General features: G+C 36.8%; 1 protein-coding gene across 5 annotated transcripts in view; it reads left to right on the top strand.

Annotated features, from left to right (window-relative positions):
- The first annotated feature begins 409 nt into the window (after nt 1–409).
- LOC107042893 (CUGBP Elav-like family member 2) overlaps nt 410–15,532 on the top strand; it is a 147,614-nt gene continuing 132,491 nt past the window's right edge. For 3 of the 5 annotated variants that reach the window (XM_015264137.1, XM_015264136.1, XM_015264133.1), the window contains exons 1-2: nt 410–717; nt 14,555–14,841. The gene's annotated coding sequence lies outside the window, so the exon portion shown is untranslated. Of the gene's footprint in view, nt 718–1,962; nt 2,037–14,554; nt 14,842–15,182; nt 15,233–15,532 lie in introns of those variants that run through there. The other 2 variants (XM_015264134.1, XM_015264135.1) reach the window with 2 other exon arrangements.

Below are 15,532 nucleotides of genomic sequence, written 5' to 3'. Positions count from 1 at the left end.
AGCCCTCGGAAAGGAAAAAGATTTCCACAACAAAAAATTAAAAGCGACTGATAATAAACCAAGAGCAAATGATGAGTCCGAGGTTCCTCATTGTACACAATTCTCCGGCTATCCTTTCTGATGGTTTGCTGGATCTGCGCGTTGCCTCAAGCGTGATATGCGCGCCCTTGGTTGCCCATTGTGCGCGGTGTAATAACGTTGCGACCAGCCCTCCGACAGTTCAGTGTGAGGGTGGACGCGAGCGAGTTCAACCGATAACACGAATCACAAGTGGAACAGAGAAAACCCCCGCGGGGAGGCAAAACGCAAATCGAGTGAGAAGGGAGGTAGCAGTACCAGAGAGCAGTAAAGCGGGGGCGGACGCCAGTTGCCAGTGACTCTGGCTCCTCAGTCGACGTCAAGCCGTCGGTTCGATCGTGTCATCAACGTATTGGCTCTCAGTTCAACCGGTGACGGTAACGTGTCCACAAAAGCCCAAATAATCATTCGATTGAGTGAAAATTCAGTGACGAAGACGAAGACAAATTGTAGTCAAGAGAATAAATCAGTGACTTGGAGATGTAATTCGTCACGCGTAAAATTTTTGCAATGACATTCTGAGAAATTAGAGGAGTATTCAGTCGATATTTAGCGGGAAATCGATTGATTGAGTGGATATTACAGTGAAATTGTGATTATTGTTTTCCATGTTTTTGTGCATTGGATTATAGTCATGAGGTATGTACTCTTTATTTCGTTTGTTTTGATGGAGAATCGGTGGAGTGTCATAAGGTACCATCTGGCGATGTTGTATTGTTTGAACATTTGTTGTTTACGTAATGTCTATGGACGGAATTTCAATGGTCTTGGGATTGGGGGAGGGCATAATAGTCTATTAGAAAAGAATTGAAATGGTAAAATTCTAATTTTTTTGGACAGCATTGAGACGAGAACTCATCAGCTCTTTGAATTTTCATAGGAAAAATTAATATCAGTGTTAAATTACGCAGGATTTTCAATTAATTGACGATTTGAGAATATATTTACTGCCTTTCCGCATTTCTAGTGATTTTCAGAAAGTAATTGAACTAATTCACAGTATCCAGCGATTTTTATTAACTTCTGAATTTTCAATGACGAAATTCCCTGAAATATCAGTTGAACTAAACAAAAAATTCCAGAAAGTGTAGAAGATGCTCTCGGTATCATTGCCCTCCGATTTTTTATTTTTTATATCTCCGCCGATTAACGAAAAAATTATGAAATTGCTGATTTCACTGAAAGTTTACTGAAGTATTTAAAAAATGTGAACGTTCATTAATCTAAATTGCCATGATTTCTATGAATTTGCATGGAATAATTACACTAATTAATGGTTTCTATTGATTTTTATCAATTTCTGAATTTTCAATTACGAAATTCCCTGAAATTTCAATTGAACTAAAAAATGATAAACATCTGCAAAAAGTATACACGACGCTCTATTTTTATTTTTTATATCTCCGTTGATTAACGTTTTTATACTGGCAAACGGAATGTTACAATATCGACGGAATTTTTAAGGGGGATATCAATGTAATGTCAGCGTGGGCATATTTTATTGGAACAGTGCTGAGAGTGCTGAAAAATAATGGGGAGGGGGACACGTGTGGCATTTCACGATGAATATAAAACGATGCGAAAAATGAATAGAAGGATAAAAACGAATGGGTAACGGGCTGACTATTGCCGGGAGTGGATCACTTTTCGCTGAATAAGGAGACGATCCTTGGCTCAAGCGTAAAAAATATTTTTTTAAAAATCTATTAAAAATATTGACGGTTAGATTATGCCACTGACAGGATAGGGATACTTTTACTTTTACGGTATTTTAAGCATTAGTGGGGCAAAACGGGACTCATTATTTTAAATTGAGAATTTTTTTTTTTTTATACAAATACATTATATAATTTTTTATTATTGTAATTCTTTATTTATTCGCAGAATTCGAAGAAAATAGAATGAATTTACGTTCGTAAAGGAAACCTGTTCTGCCCCAATGGTTCTCACATGGACAAGTAAGGATTACTTATTTTCAATAGTGAGAATTGTTTGCTCAAGAGTAAAAAATAATTTTTTTTTAATCTATTAAAAATATTAACGGTTAGATTGTGCCACTGGCAGAATAGGGACATTTTTACTTTTACGGTATTTTCAACATTACTGGGGCAAAACGGGACTCATTATTTTGTGGAGTCACAATTTTAAATTGAGAAAATTTTGTTTTCTGGGTAAAAATACATTATATATTTTTTATTACTATAATTCTTTATTTATTCGTGGAATTGGAAGAAAATTAAATGAATTTACTTTTGGTAAGGAAACCTGTTCTGTCCCAGTGGTTCTCGCATGGACAAGAAGCTTTGAAGAATTACTTATTTTCAATAATGAGAATTCTTTGCTCAAAAGTAAAAAGTACATTTTTTCATCTATTAAAAATATTGACGATTAGATTGTGCCCCTGACAGAACGGGAGAATTTTTACTTTTACGATATTTAAAAAAATACTGGGGCAAAATGGGCCTTATTATTTTTAATTGAGAATTTTTTTTTCTGGATAAAAATACATTATATATTTTTTTATTATTGTAATTCTTTATTTATTCGCGGAATTGGAAGAAAATAAAATGAATTTACTTTTGGAAAGGAAACCTGTTCTGCCCCAGTGGTTCTCGCATGGACTGGAAACTTTGAAGGATTATTTATTTTCAAAAGTGAGAATTGCCTGATGGAGATTATGAGTTTAAGAGAAAATCGCCGAAGGGAACATAAATGGAAACAATGATTTCACCCGAAACAGAATTGGAAGCTCTTTGTCGCTAGGTGACGGTCTTTAGTCTTTAAAATACGAAGTTGAAAGGTAATCCAGTGGCTTTTACAATTATTTGATTACCCACAACTGGGGTAAAGTGGGTCACCTACTTTAAAATTTCAATTTCACGGATCTAATAAATTTTAATTTTAATTTCAATCAGGGGGGATAATTTTTTTTGCAATTAACCGCAATTACTTTTACTTCATGCGTAAAAATTCAACTTTTTTATAGCCTTATAGCAATAATAATAATAATAATAATATTTCCAATTTTTTAATAAAGCGGAATTTTGAAAAGAATTACAATTTTTCTTGAATTATTAACAATAACCTTCACTTCACACGATAAAAAATATCAACTCTCTGCCCATAACTCTTCATTTCCCCAGAAAATGAACAGTCAAAGCCCAAAAAAACACAAAAAAAAGAAATAGCAAACAAGTGCTTTTGATTCACTTCGACATGAGCTCACGCAGCCAATAAGTATTAATGGTCGCAGGTTTGCGACGTGGTAAATCCCGAGGGGTGGAAAAAAATATATGTTTGTTATTTTCCGTCCTCCTTTCTGATTTCTCTCGCTTCGCTCAACCTCCCTGTTATGTAGCTCGTTCGCAGCTCCGCTCGTTACAGAGATTGCCAAGTTTGCCGAGTGGAAATTTTTACTCACCCCCTCCTCCCCGCCACTTCACTCGCACATTTCCCTCCCCTTAATATTTTTTTCCGGTCCCTCTCTCTTTCCTAATGATCGGCGGGATCTCCACACGGTTCACCAACTTTTCTCGTCTGGCCCCAGTGCGTCATAAAAATAAAAGCATAAAAAGTATCTCCTCGAACTCCAACATCAGTTCTTACCCCGTGAGAGCGGAATGTACGTGGAGTAAAAAAAATACTCCACTTCTCTATGTGTTGAGTTAACTTTTTGGGGAGGGAGAAATTTTTTTAAAAGGCACTTGGAAAAGGTAAAAAATCGTTATACTGGAGCTCAGTTTGCCTAATGAAATTTTTACGCTTCTTTCGTGAGATACAATTGGAAATATTTCATTGTGATTCCGAGAGTGAAATAAAAAGTGTAAGGCAACGTCTTGAAACTTCAACATGGGGATGGTTATTGTTTTATGAAAATGGAGGGGATATTTGGGATTATGAGCGAGGGATAAAAATTATCTGCTTAGTATGCAGCACGTGAAGATGTAAAATCCGGATGGAAATTCTCTCTAGATAATTTGAATTATGATGGGGAATCGATTTTTAATTTTTTCACGCAACAACTGTATCTGATACGCATTATTACGGTTCATTTTGCCTAATGAAATTTTTACGCTTTTTTCGCAAGATACAAAAGGAAATAGTTCATTGTGAAACAAAAAGTGTAAGGAAACATCCTGAAACTTTTCAACCTGAAAATGGTTATTGTTTTATGAAAATGGAGGGAATATTTGGGATTATGAGGGAGGGATAAAAATTATCTGCTTAGTATGCAGCACGTGAAGATGTAAAATCCAGATGGAAATTCTCTCTAGATAATTTGAATTATGATTGGGAATCGATTTTTAAATTTTTAACCGTAGCAACTGCACCGGCACGCATTATTACAGAGAAAAGAAGGGGAATGTTTCAGGATTTCTCGAATTTTTTGAATGAAGAACCAGAAAAATTCTCAATGTTCCCAAAAAAAATGTGAAAAACCTAATAAATAGAAGTAGAAGATTTATCAGCAGCACTTATCCAAGAAGCAGAGCACAACGATAGGACGAGAAATATTTAAAAGACGCTTAGAAAAGATAATAAATCGGTATACTAGAGTTCATTTTGCCTAATGAAAGTTTTACGCTTTTTTCGCAAGATGCAATAGGAAATAATCCATTGTGAAACAATAAGTGTAAGGAAACATCTTGAAACTTTTCAACTTGAAAATGGTAATTGTTTTTTGAAAATGGAGGGGATATTTGGGATTATGAGGGCGTGAAGAAGTAAAATCCGTATGGAAATTCTCTCTAGATAATTTGAATTATGATGGGGAATCGATTTTAAAATTCTTGTCACAGCAGCTGTATCCGACACGCATTATTACAGAGAAAAGAAGGAAAAATTTCCATCTTTCTTTGAATTTCTGGAATGAACCATCAGAAAATATCTCCATGTTCCCACATAAATGTGCGGATTGAAGAAAAAAAATATTCTGAAAAACCTAGTAAATAGAGGCAGAAGACCTATCAGCACTTATCCAAGAAGCAGAGCAGAACGAGCTTTTCCGCTTTCGTAAATTCCAGATCGTCGGCCTTTTTCCGGACACCAGGCACCCCCATTCCACCGGATGCGTTTACCCTTTTTTTTCTCGTGCCCTCCGTGAGAGAACGAAAAGGTGGTGTTACACACTCCCCTCTCGCACAGCTACAACTCTCCATGTCCCCGAAACATTTCGCCCGTGAGTTGATTTGTAAACTCGGGTTTCATAACTACTCCCAAATGTACGGTAAAATGGTACGCGTCAACCTCACCACTCGTTATAAAACTTAACGAGGGATAAACGACATGCATATGCGTGTGGATGTAGTTCAAATGGCTTTCGTTTTTGTGGGAATGAATTAAATGTAAATGTATCAGTGAAAAACGAAACACGGGAATTCAATTTTTGGATTCCATTGATATGAAATAAATGATTTTTTAAATAATTACTTCTGTTTTTATTGATTTTTACCTATGATATATCACATGTGATATATCATATGCGTAAAATAAAAAAAGCGGTCCTAAAGTTTTTTTGCAATAAATAAATTTTTTCATTGATATTGTTTCAAAGTAGATAAATAAAAACTGGGATATCAACTAAATAAAGCTATCGTGTGCGTGTGTATCTCACAATAGAGTCATCAATCACATGCGGTTCAATATCCCCACACTCTGAAATCCTCATTTTACACCTCCCCGTCTCAAATTCCCTGAGTCGATCGATCAAGACAACAAAGAAATTCGTCGGAACTCCACAAGTCTCAAATGTTCCCAAAACGTTGAGTCAATTCATCAGAAGCCCTCTGTTTTCATCCACGAGTGACTCAACTTTTGACAGACAAAACATAACCCTCATAAAACGTCAGTCTGACAAATGCGGCAACAGCTGATGGTGTAAGAATCCTCCAGGATCCAAAGAAAAATCGACAAGTCTCTCTTTTTGTTCAGCATCATGTACTAATTCCACAAAATACTTGATACCATTCCCCAGAATAATATTGATAAATTGAAATCGATCACCGAATAGTCAAACCCTTCTTCCATAATAAAACAATCGATACAAGCACCACCTGTAGTCGCCATAAACAATTCAACCCAGCGATAAAACCCATCACAATCTGCTCATTGAAACCTAAAGCACAATTATCCATGCCCATAGGCATCTTCATCGCATCCCCAGCGCCCCTAGCGTAGGCGTCGTCAACCATTTTATACACGCGAAGAAATTCCTAAAAATTCCCCGAATTTCAAATATCTCCACAAGCTTTGAATCAATCCATCAAAAGCTTCATATAAGCCAACCCCAACACCACCTGTTTATATTCACGAGTGACTCAACTTTAACAGACAAGACATAACCGTCATAAAGCGTCAGTCTGACAAATGCGGCAACAGCTGATGGTGTAAGAATCCTCCACGATCCAAGAAAAAATGGACAAGTCTCTCTTTTTGTTCAGCATCATGTACCAATTCCACAAAAAACTTGATACTATTCTCCAGAATAATATTGATAAATTGAAATCGATCACCGAATAGTCAGACCCTTCTTCCATAAAACAAACAATCGATACAAGTACCACCTGCAGTCGCCATAAAAATTCACCCGGCGATTAAACTCATCACAATCTGCTCATTGGAACCTAAAGAATCATTATCCATGCCCATAGATATCTTCATCGCATCCCCAGCGCCCCCTGCCGTACGCGTCCTCAACCATTTTATACCCGCGTTTTCTTAATCCACTTAAGCCGTTTAATCCCCCCACCAGTGAAGCTGCATGAAATATTTACCCATCACATCCAGGTATAATGGAGCATGTGTGTGTGTGTATGTGTATCACACATACACATGACCATCCAAAGAGTTGGTAACTCCGCTCTCACCCCCTCTCCCACTCGCGATACAACGAACACATGTTCCAACACTAGTCACCATAATCCGCAAGCGCTGACTATACACCTAAAACCCAATGGGGGTTTAGAATCGTGTTAGTAAACGTAACTACATGGGAGGGTAAAAGACAGAATACATACCTTGTAAGAGAGACCAGGCGAGTTGGTGCTAGATGTAGCAGTTGCAACGTCTCGTCATCTTGTTTGTCGTAGACTCACGTTACTACGGTATAAAGGTATATCCATAGATATGTCTTCGAGTGAAAGCTCAGGGCTTGCAGGTGAATTCGAGTTCTCGGCTGGTATGACGTGGGAGGATGGGCAAATATGAAAGGGGAAAAGGGTTATATTTAGTTGTGTGGGTGAGATACTGTAGGTGAGGTGGAGTTATAGCTCCATTCGTTCGTAATTGAAAGGAGCTCGGTCAAGTCGAGCCACTGAAACGTGGTTATGTGACTTGAAACTTCGACAGAATGCATGTGAAAATGGCGGACGGAATTGTTAAGTTTCGTTGATTATACACCGTATATGGTGCGATCGTACTGTTTCGCTGATATCGCTCGACTGAATGATGCGATTTGGATGAGTCAGCGCTCATTCTGAAGAATGAAAAAATACCTTGAAAATGAAAAAAAAATTGGCCATTTTCATTCTACCATTTTTTAGTTATTGACGATTGAAAACGCTCTGGTTTCATAGATCATGATCCGTGATAAATGACGGATCATGTAGAAAAGATCGAGAATACTATCCGCTGGATTTTTTTTCATTTGAAAAATCGATATCAGGGATAATTCAGCGAATTATCGTTAAATTCCGTCAATCGACAGAATTGATAAATCCTCAACAAGTAGTTTCTGGATTTGGCCCAATATCTGTAATTTTTTTTCTTCCGGTTATATAAAACGATATCTCCGTCTTTGCAGCTCATGAACCGTTCTATCCACTCGTCTGGACGCTCCATGTACATGGCTACTCTTTCATAAAGCTCTTTCAACCGTATGAATGACGAGAAAAAGAAGATTATTAGGTAAACTAGTTTCATTTTTTTTCTTTCAGCTTTTATTCTCATCACACGTTGAGAGAATGTTTTTTCTCCCGCCCATTTGAAAAAAACCAAGTGTACTTTATATTACATAATCGGAGTGTGTAAATGGTTCAAGAGATGTGGTGAGACACGAGAGGTTATTTCCAGGCGGCGACTACGGCATTTTGCTTATTTTCCGGCCGACTGTTTCGCCGTCATCGTGACGCCATAACACATTTCGATAGGCACATAATTGCGGTATTATATTCAGTATGAATAAAGTATTAACATTTTTATTCCATCCATTAGTCGCAGATCTGCGTGGTGACAAGGAGAGCGGAAAATTTATTTTAAAATTTATTCGTTACGGTCTGTTGGAAATTTTTGAATTAAAGTTTCGGCATATATCTTGCCTATTTTTGTCACATTATAGATCTTCATTTGTAAAAACTCAAAGTTTTATGGGAAAATTAATGAAGCTATCAGTTTCAGCCCAATTATTCCATGAGTAATCAGGGAAATTCAAGTAAATTGGAGAATTCTAGTCCTTCTGCCGCTGAAAAATTTGGAAATTTATTAAATTCAGTACGAAATCGGAAATTTCTGAATCAACTCTCCATTAAATTGATTTTTTTTTCCCTCCATCACGATTCTCAGAGTCCATTTGCTATTTTCATTCAAAAGAAATTAATCCCCCCGAGAAATATGGAATGTAATCCGAAACAATGAACTGGAGCGAATAAAATTCTCGTTTTATTTCGCCAAAACGTCACATCCATTGAAAACTTTATAAAACCCATTCACCCGAATATCTCTAAAAGAAACAATCAGCAGTGTTGCGAAGAGATAGCCATAAATCCGGATTCCCATTGCGGAAGGTCATAACGGTAACGCCACGTCGAGATTTCATATTTTTCAGAAGGACCGCTGACCCGCGATTGTGAGTTCTCAATAAACATCGTTATAACTTTGAAACGATTACCATGCGCAGAAAAAAAATACCAACGAATAGTTTCTCATACGCCGATGGTCGTATTCCGTATTTTTTCAGACATTATTTACTATCGAAAATTGTTTCGTGCAAATATTGTCTTATTGGGTCAATCGAGCTCGGAGAAAACCAATACGAATGGTCGTAAATAATTTCGGAAAATTTGGGAAACGCCATGAGATATTGAATTTTCATTTTGTCCAATCATATCCGATTAAAATAAATATTAATCTCATTTATTGAAATTCAGTTGATTGATATTAACGGATTTCAACACACGTTTCGATACCCATTATAATTTTCCAAAATAAATACGGGAAAATTGAGTGTGCCATAAACGCATCAATAATTTCACCTCTTTTCATGGAGATATGCTCACAGTGAAGTCTTTGTCTCGCTTTAGTATCTCCTTTGAAATGCTCCAGACCACTAGAACAAATCTCATTTTTCTCTGAGTGTTTTGAACACGGATACATGTCACAATAAACAACACTTTATTCTTTATTCAGAGAGTTAAAATCGGAGCAACATGTCATGTGAATACATTCACCAACAATTATTTTTTCAATTACGTACGTCAATAAGACTTCATTGTTTATCGATTCGTTTATTTTGTTCTCATTAATCATGAAACACGAATGGGGATTTATTTTCATTAGGTATTCTCACGTTTCTCAACCGTTGTTAACTAATTACCGACTATTCCCCCTATTTTTAATATTTATCGTCACACGACTAAATGGCTGTTATCACGAAACACGAGAGCCGGATGTTTAGGCCAAATACTGTTTTCTAGATTCGTGACAATGAAAAATAGGGAAAAACATTGATAAACAGTCTACCCCAAAACGAGTCCTGGGTTGACAGTTTTATTAATGTTTATCATAAGAAATGTGCTGAATTTCAAGTAACAAATCTACCGTAAGGAAATTGAAAAAATCTACCGCTGAAAATGTTTACCTACTCTACCAACCATCAATACCTCAAATTCTCAGATTTTTTAAATTCAGTCTGAAGTCTACTGGGCCAAAAATCTACCGAACATAGCCTTTACAATTTTTTTAAATATTAGACGAAATTATGGCATCTCTACCTGACAACAGGTCTACCATAATGACTTGTGCATCAATAACTCTACCACTATGAACATCTACCAGTAATAATCTCTATCCACCGTCAACTCTACCAATTAGGACCAGGAAATGGATATGAATGGTAGATTTTACGACAGGTAGAGCTGATTACCGGCAGAAATGAGTCATGGGTTGACCGTTTTATTAATGTCCATGTCTACCGCAACAAATGTACCGAATTTTAAAAAATTTACCGCTGAAAATGTCTACCGACTCTACCTGTAATCGACTCTACCAAACATCAATTCCTCAAATTCTCAGACTTTTTAAATTCAGTCTGAAGTCTACCGATATCTACAAAAAACCTACTGAACATAGCCTCTACAATTTTTTTAAATACTAGACGAAATTATGACATCTCTACGTAACGACAATTCTACCGTAATGGCTTGTGCGGCAATAACTCTATTGACATGGACATCTACCAGGAATAATCTCTATCTACGGTCAACTTTACCAATTCTTCGGTACACATGGAGATCAATACCGTTGGTATTCTGCCGCCAAAACAAAATTCTCCCTAAATTCGTGACAACAAAAATAAAGAAAAAAAATTGATAAAACGCCTCGATATCAGATCACAATAGTTAAAAATGCCATGATGTTTGATGTTTCCTACTTGAAGTTGAAAGGGACAGACAGGTTTGGTAGGTTACGAAAAACCGACGAGGTCAAACGATCGATAGTGGTAGTAGAGGGCCACCAACCAAAGTGAATCTATATGGGTATATACACACTCAACTCAATATCGACGACATGTATGCCATCGGGTCAGCCTATGGACTAAACCAGACGTAAATAGTCGGTATAACACATTTGTATACACCCCGTTGACGACTATTTTGGCATCAACTCGAGAGATAATCTAATAATATTAATCATTAAGATTGGCTGAAGATAAGGGGTCTTTCTATATTTGTGACTTTTTATTAATGTTCGTGGCTGAGCTGTTAGTTAGGAAGACAGGGAGACGATTCTAGTCGGATATCTATTTTTGGGGGATGGATTGAGTTAATGATGCTGATATCCAGAAAAGAATTTTCATCATTAATCTGCGGAAATATTTCCCAGAATATATCATTAATTCAGTGAATATCCATTGCCCCGTGTATTTGAACAAAAAAAAATATGATTCTGCCTCAACCTATATGAGATATGAATGATTCTCATCAGTATCATCTGCATGTGTATGACGTACTGAAGAAACATACAGCACCATCAGACCGATAAATAACGTCCCAAGGCGGGCGAGGTGATGCGAGACAGGCACACTGTGCGCCGGGCTCGAAACATAAACTATCAACAGTGTCACGAGAGGCGGTTGTGTTTACCGTTGAGAGGGGCGTTTTGCTCCACGCATTGACGCCACATGGGGCATCTTATCTGTGTATAAAGCATGGATTGCTCTGCTTTCGATACGTGACAAAATTTTACGAATGTAGTTTATCGGAACGTTTCTAGATATTTCACTTTTCGGAAAGTAGTCCGTCAGTTTTTGTTGAATATCTCTTGATCTGATGGAGATAGCGAAATATTAGGGAATACCTTTTTTGTAGGTCTCAATTTTCGCCATAGAAAAGATTCTTATAAATTTTCCGCTATCTCGCTTCGATTCTGCGATATTCTGCAAAAACTAAATTTGAAAAAATTATGCATTTTCTTCTATTTTTCCAGTCTACCTCTGACTCCAATGGCATTAAAAAAAATTGAGGTTATTCTTTACAATATTTTATGAGAGTAATCTGCCACAATGTAACTCTCTTTATCATAAAAAAGGCAATGAATAAAAACAAAAACTCCCATAAAAAATTAAAAATATAGGAGCAATTAGAATGCTATATGAAGCCAATAAAAATGCAAATGCTGTTTATGTTATCGCATGCAAATACCTCTTTCTCCCACCAGCAATACACTTTTTAATACATTTTTTTAGTCGAAATGACTCTGTACAATCGAAGCAATCTCCTCGATAGAAGATACTCATCAGCTGCCACTTTGCCATATTACATTTTCGTTTTCCCTCGATTCACGTATCCCTATATATACCTATCGCACATACACCAACGTGAACTTCTTATCTCTAAAAATCTATCCCTCGGGGGTATCTCATTGGCTCACGTAGTACAACTCACTCTTGATTTTACCTGGCTTCTTGTTAAATTCGATTGAAAAAAAATGAGGAAATATCATTCAGTGGAGGAGATCAAATTTCATTTGAAGTTGGAAAAAAAGTGAATTGAGTTGAGGATTTTGAATACATTCGGTGGAATAAAGAATAAAAAAAAATCGGTTGGTAACTCTATTGATTTTGACATGTAACATAGCACGTCTAGAATTATTTTTATTTCCGTGACATTCGTAGACTTTTGTGGAGAAATTGAGACGAGCGAAATGAGCAAACTGAGCAAAACGAGCAAAGTGGGAAAATAATACCGATAATTATTTATTACGATATTTGAGGAGTCAACCATTCTATTGATATTTGAAAAATAAAATGCGGGAAATTAAGGAATTGAGGGTAATGAGCAAACATAGTTAAATGAGTAAAACAATCAATCAATCAATTTCGGTAGATTTCAGTAGAGATGCTCGACAGTTGAATTATTTATACTTTTACGTCATTTGGCAGATTGTTGTATGGGGAGAATAGAATGAGCGTAAAGAACGAAGTAAGCGGAACGAGCGAAATAACACCATTAATCGTCGATTAGTGTTCGAAAATTCAATCATTCTATTGACATTTGAAAAATAAAATGAGGGAAATTGATGAATTGAGTGGAATGATCAAAATAAGCAAAATAAGCCGAGCGAGATAAGTAAAACAATCAATCAATCGATTCCGATGGATTTTCTTAGAGATGCTCGACAATTGAATTACTTATACTTTTACGTTATTCGATAATTCAATCAATCTGTTGACATTTGAAAAATAAAATGAGTGGAATGAGCTGAGTCAGATAGGTGAAACAATAACTGAAATCTACTTTGTTGGTAGATTTCGGTAGCGATACTCGTCGACAAGCTCGTTATTTTGATCTTCATGGTGTACGTAATTATTTTGTTTTATGTTGGTCTTTGGCAGTATATTGTTTTTCGGGTCTGTTATGATACACGTAAAAATGAGTAGCCATTATTCTACTACATTCAATAGGTAATTACTTCATTAGTTTCGACGAGTTTTCTAATAATGGCCTAGACAGTACGTGTCCCACCTGGGGTATACCGAGATAATGCTTGGTAATGTTTCAATTACACATTCACAAGGTTAATAAGCATCCATCTGCATTCCATTCATACACTTTTACGAGAATTAACTTTTCACCGTTGCAGTGCATTAAAATATTCAACGACTAAAATTCACTCCATCATAATTATACTTTCATACAGCCATACCCTCACCTCCAGAAGTTTTGGAAATATTTCAATAACTCCAGTATGCATATCTCCATATCCACCACACCAACTACAATCTCGTGCATTGAACGATGTTGAGTTAGGACACAAGTAAATAGTATGCCACAACCTCCTCTGGATGGATTCCACCTAACAACATGAGAACAATACCTCTTTGTTGGACGGGCTATTATACACAGTGTTCGAGAACTAGGCATGGTATTGTATTCAACTACATTTGACAAACAAATGTTGAGGGAGAACTTGAGCGATTGCCTTAATGATAATGTACGTAACGCTATCGTTTTCTTGGGTTACTATTTCGTTTTTTTTTGGTTGAGAGTTTTATCGGGAATTTTTATTGTACCGAGAATGGCGATAAGGGATTGATGATTAATTCTGGTTTTATGATTGCGGGGAGATTAATCACTTGGCAATAATGAAATGAGTTAAATGAATCGATTCTTTCTTGAAAATTCACCTTATTCTTCATTTTGAGATGATTAAAGTGAAAAAATGAGAAATATAAATAGAATAATCCCGACAAATAGGGCTCCCATGAATTATAAAAATGCATGAGGAAAATTACGTTTGAAAATTGAATGAGCAAAATGAGAAAATTGAGTCAAACGAGCAAAATGAAACAATAATGTCGACAGCCGACGACTATAATCCTCCTAAAGTTAAGCACTCTATTCACATTTAAATTTCAAAATTATCGAAAAGAGTGAATTGAGTGGAATGAGCGAAATGAGCAAATTGAACCAAATTACGAAAGCATCCCCAGAATGCGCTTCTGCCTTTTTAAATCGTGAATATTCGTGCTCACCTGAAGAAATACAGTGATCCAAATTAGCCAAACGAGCGAAACGAGTATATTCCTGAGAAATTCTGTTTGATATATTCGAGATCAATTCTATGGCATCAGTGGATGAGAAAACATGAGCAAAAAAGGAAAATGATACAAAAAAAAACATATGATTGCAATAGAAGACACTTCATTCCTTCTACCAACATCTCCAATACCTCATACATCTCTATTTCATTTTATTTCTAGGTATCAATCATAAAGCCAGCAAAGAAAAACTACACTGTCGAGCTCAGAGCGTTCATAACAGAGGACAGAGGTGGTAAAGGAGACGATGATTGAGCCTCGGAAATAACCACCGAGGTCCGACCTCCCCCCTCGTTCCCATCACGGGTGAAGAAAAACAAGAATCGAGAGGGGGTGGAGGTGGTGGAGGCGGTGGTGGTGTAGTCGAGGGAGAAGTTGATGGTGATGAGGAGACAGAAGGAGTCAAAACAAGGGGGGAAAGACTACGAAGTGATCACCATATCAACCTGGTAAATAAACATGTAAACAATGTAATATCACTTCTTTTTTTATCCATTTTACGTTTCTCGGATGGGAAAAAACTCTGATGAGACTGTGGAGGGGAAGACAGTGGGAAGGGGCGGGGGAAAAAGAATGAGATAACGTGATAAGTGATAACGAACATCCGAGCCCGGCTATGATACTCAGTAGAGTTCAGGTACCCACTAGTGCTGGATCATTTATTTTTTTTCAACGGCTAGTGTAACAGAAATACCTTGAATTAATTTTTTTTTCTTCATAATTTCTCCAAGTTTCACGGCTTTAATCGGCCTCCGGTGGTCTACAGTTTTTTAAATTCAAAACACTTTTTAATGGCTCAAGTGACGATTAAATCGGAAAGTGTGTTAAAGCCTTGTTGAGGTATTTCCCTTTTTTTGTTTCTAACCCTCAACTCTTTTCTCTCCGAATGAATGGAACAAGTGTGAAATTTCATTGAGGACTTCTCTTTCTTTGGCAAGGAGGGGGGGGGGATTTAAAAAGAAGTTGAGAGTTTGATGCTGAGTGTACTGATGTTATGGAGAGAAGGTGCGTTAAGGGTGGGAATAAGTGCTTGTATGAATACAGAAGGTGCTCGTGAAAAACTCCCTTGAGTGTATGCGAAAAATGGTGGATTTTCTTGGGTGTAGAGGGGCGGGGAAGGAGGCGGGGAGGGGGGGGGGG

This window comes from Diachasma alloeum, unplaced genomic scaffold (genome assembly GCF_001412515.2).
Source record: "Diachasma alloeum isolate Michigan unplaced genomic scaffold, Dall2.0 Dall_scaffold_00534, whole genome shotgun sequence".
NCBI classification, from domain to species: domain Eukaryota; kingdom Metazoa; phylum Arthropoda; class Insecta; order Hymenoptera; family Braconidae; genus Diachasma; species Diachasma alloeum.
Note: the sequence above shows the minus strand (reverse complement) of the source record. Positions and strands in the feature narration are given on the sequence as shown.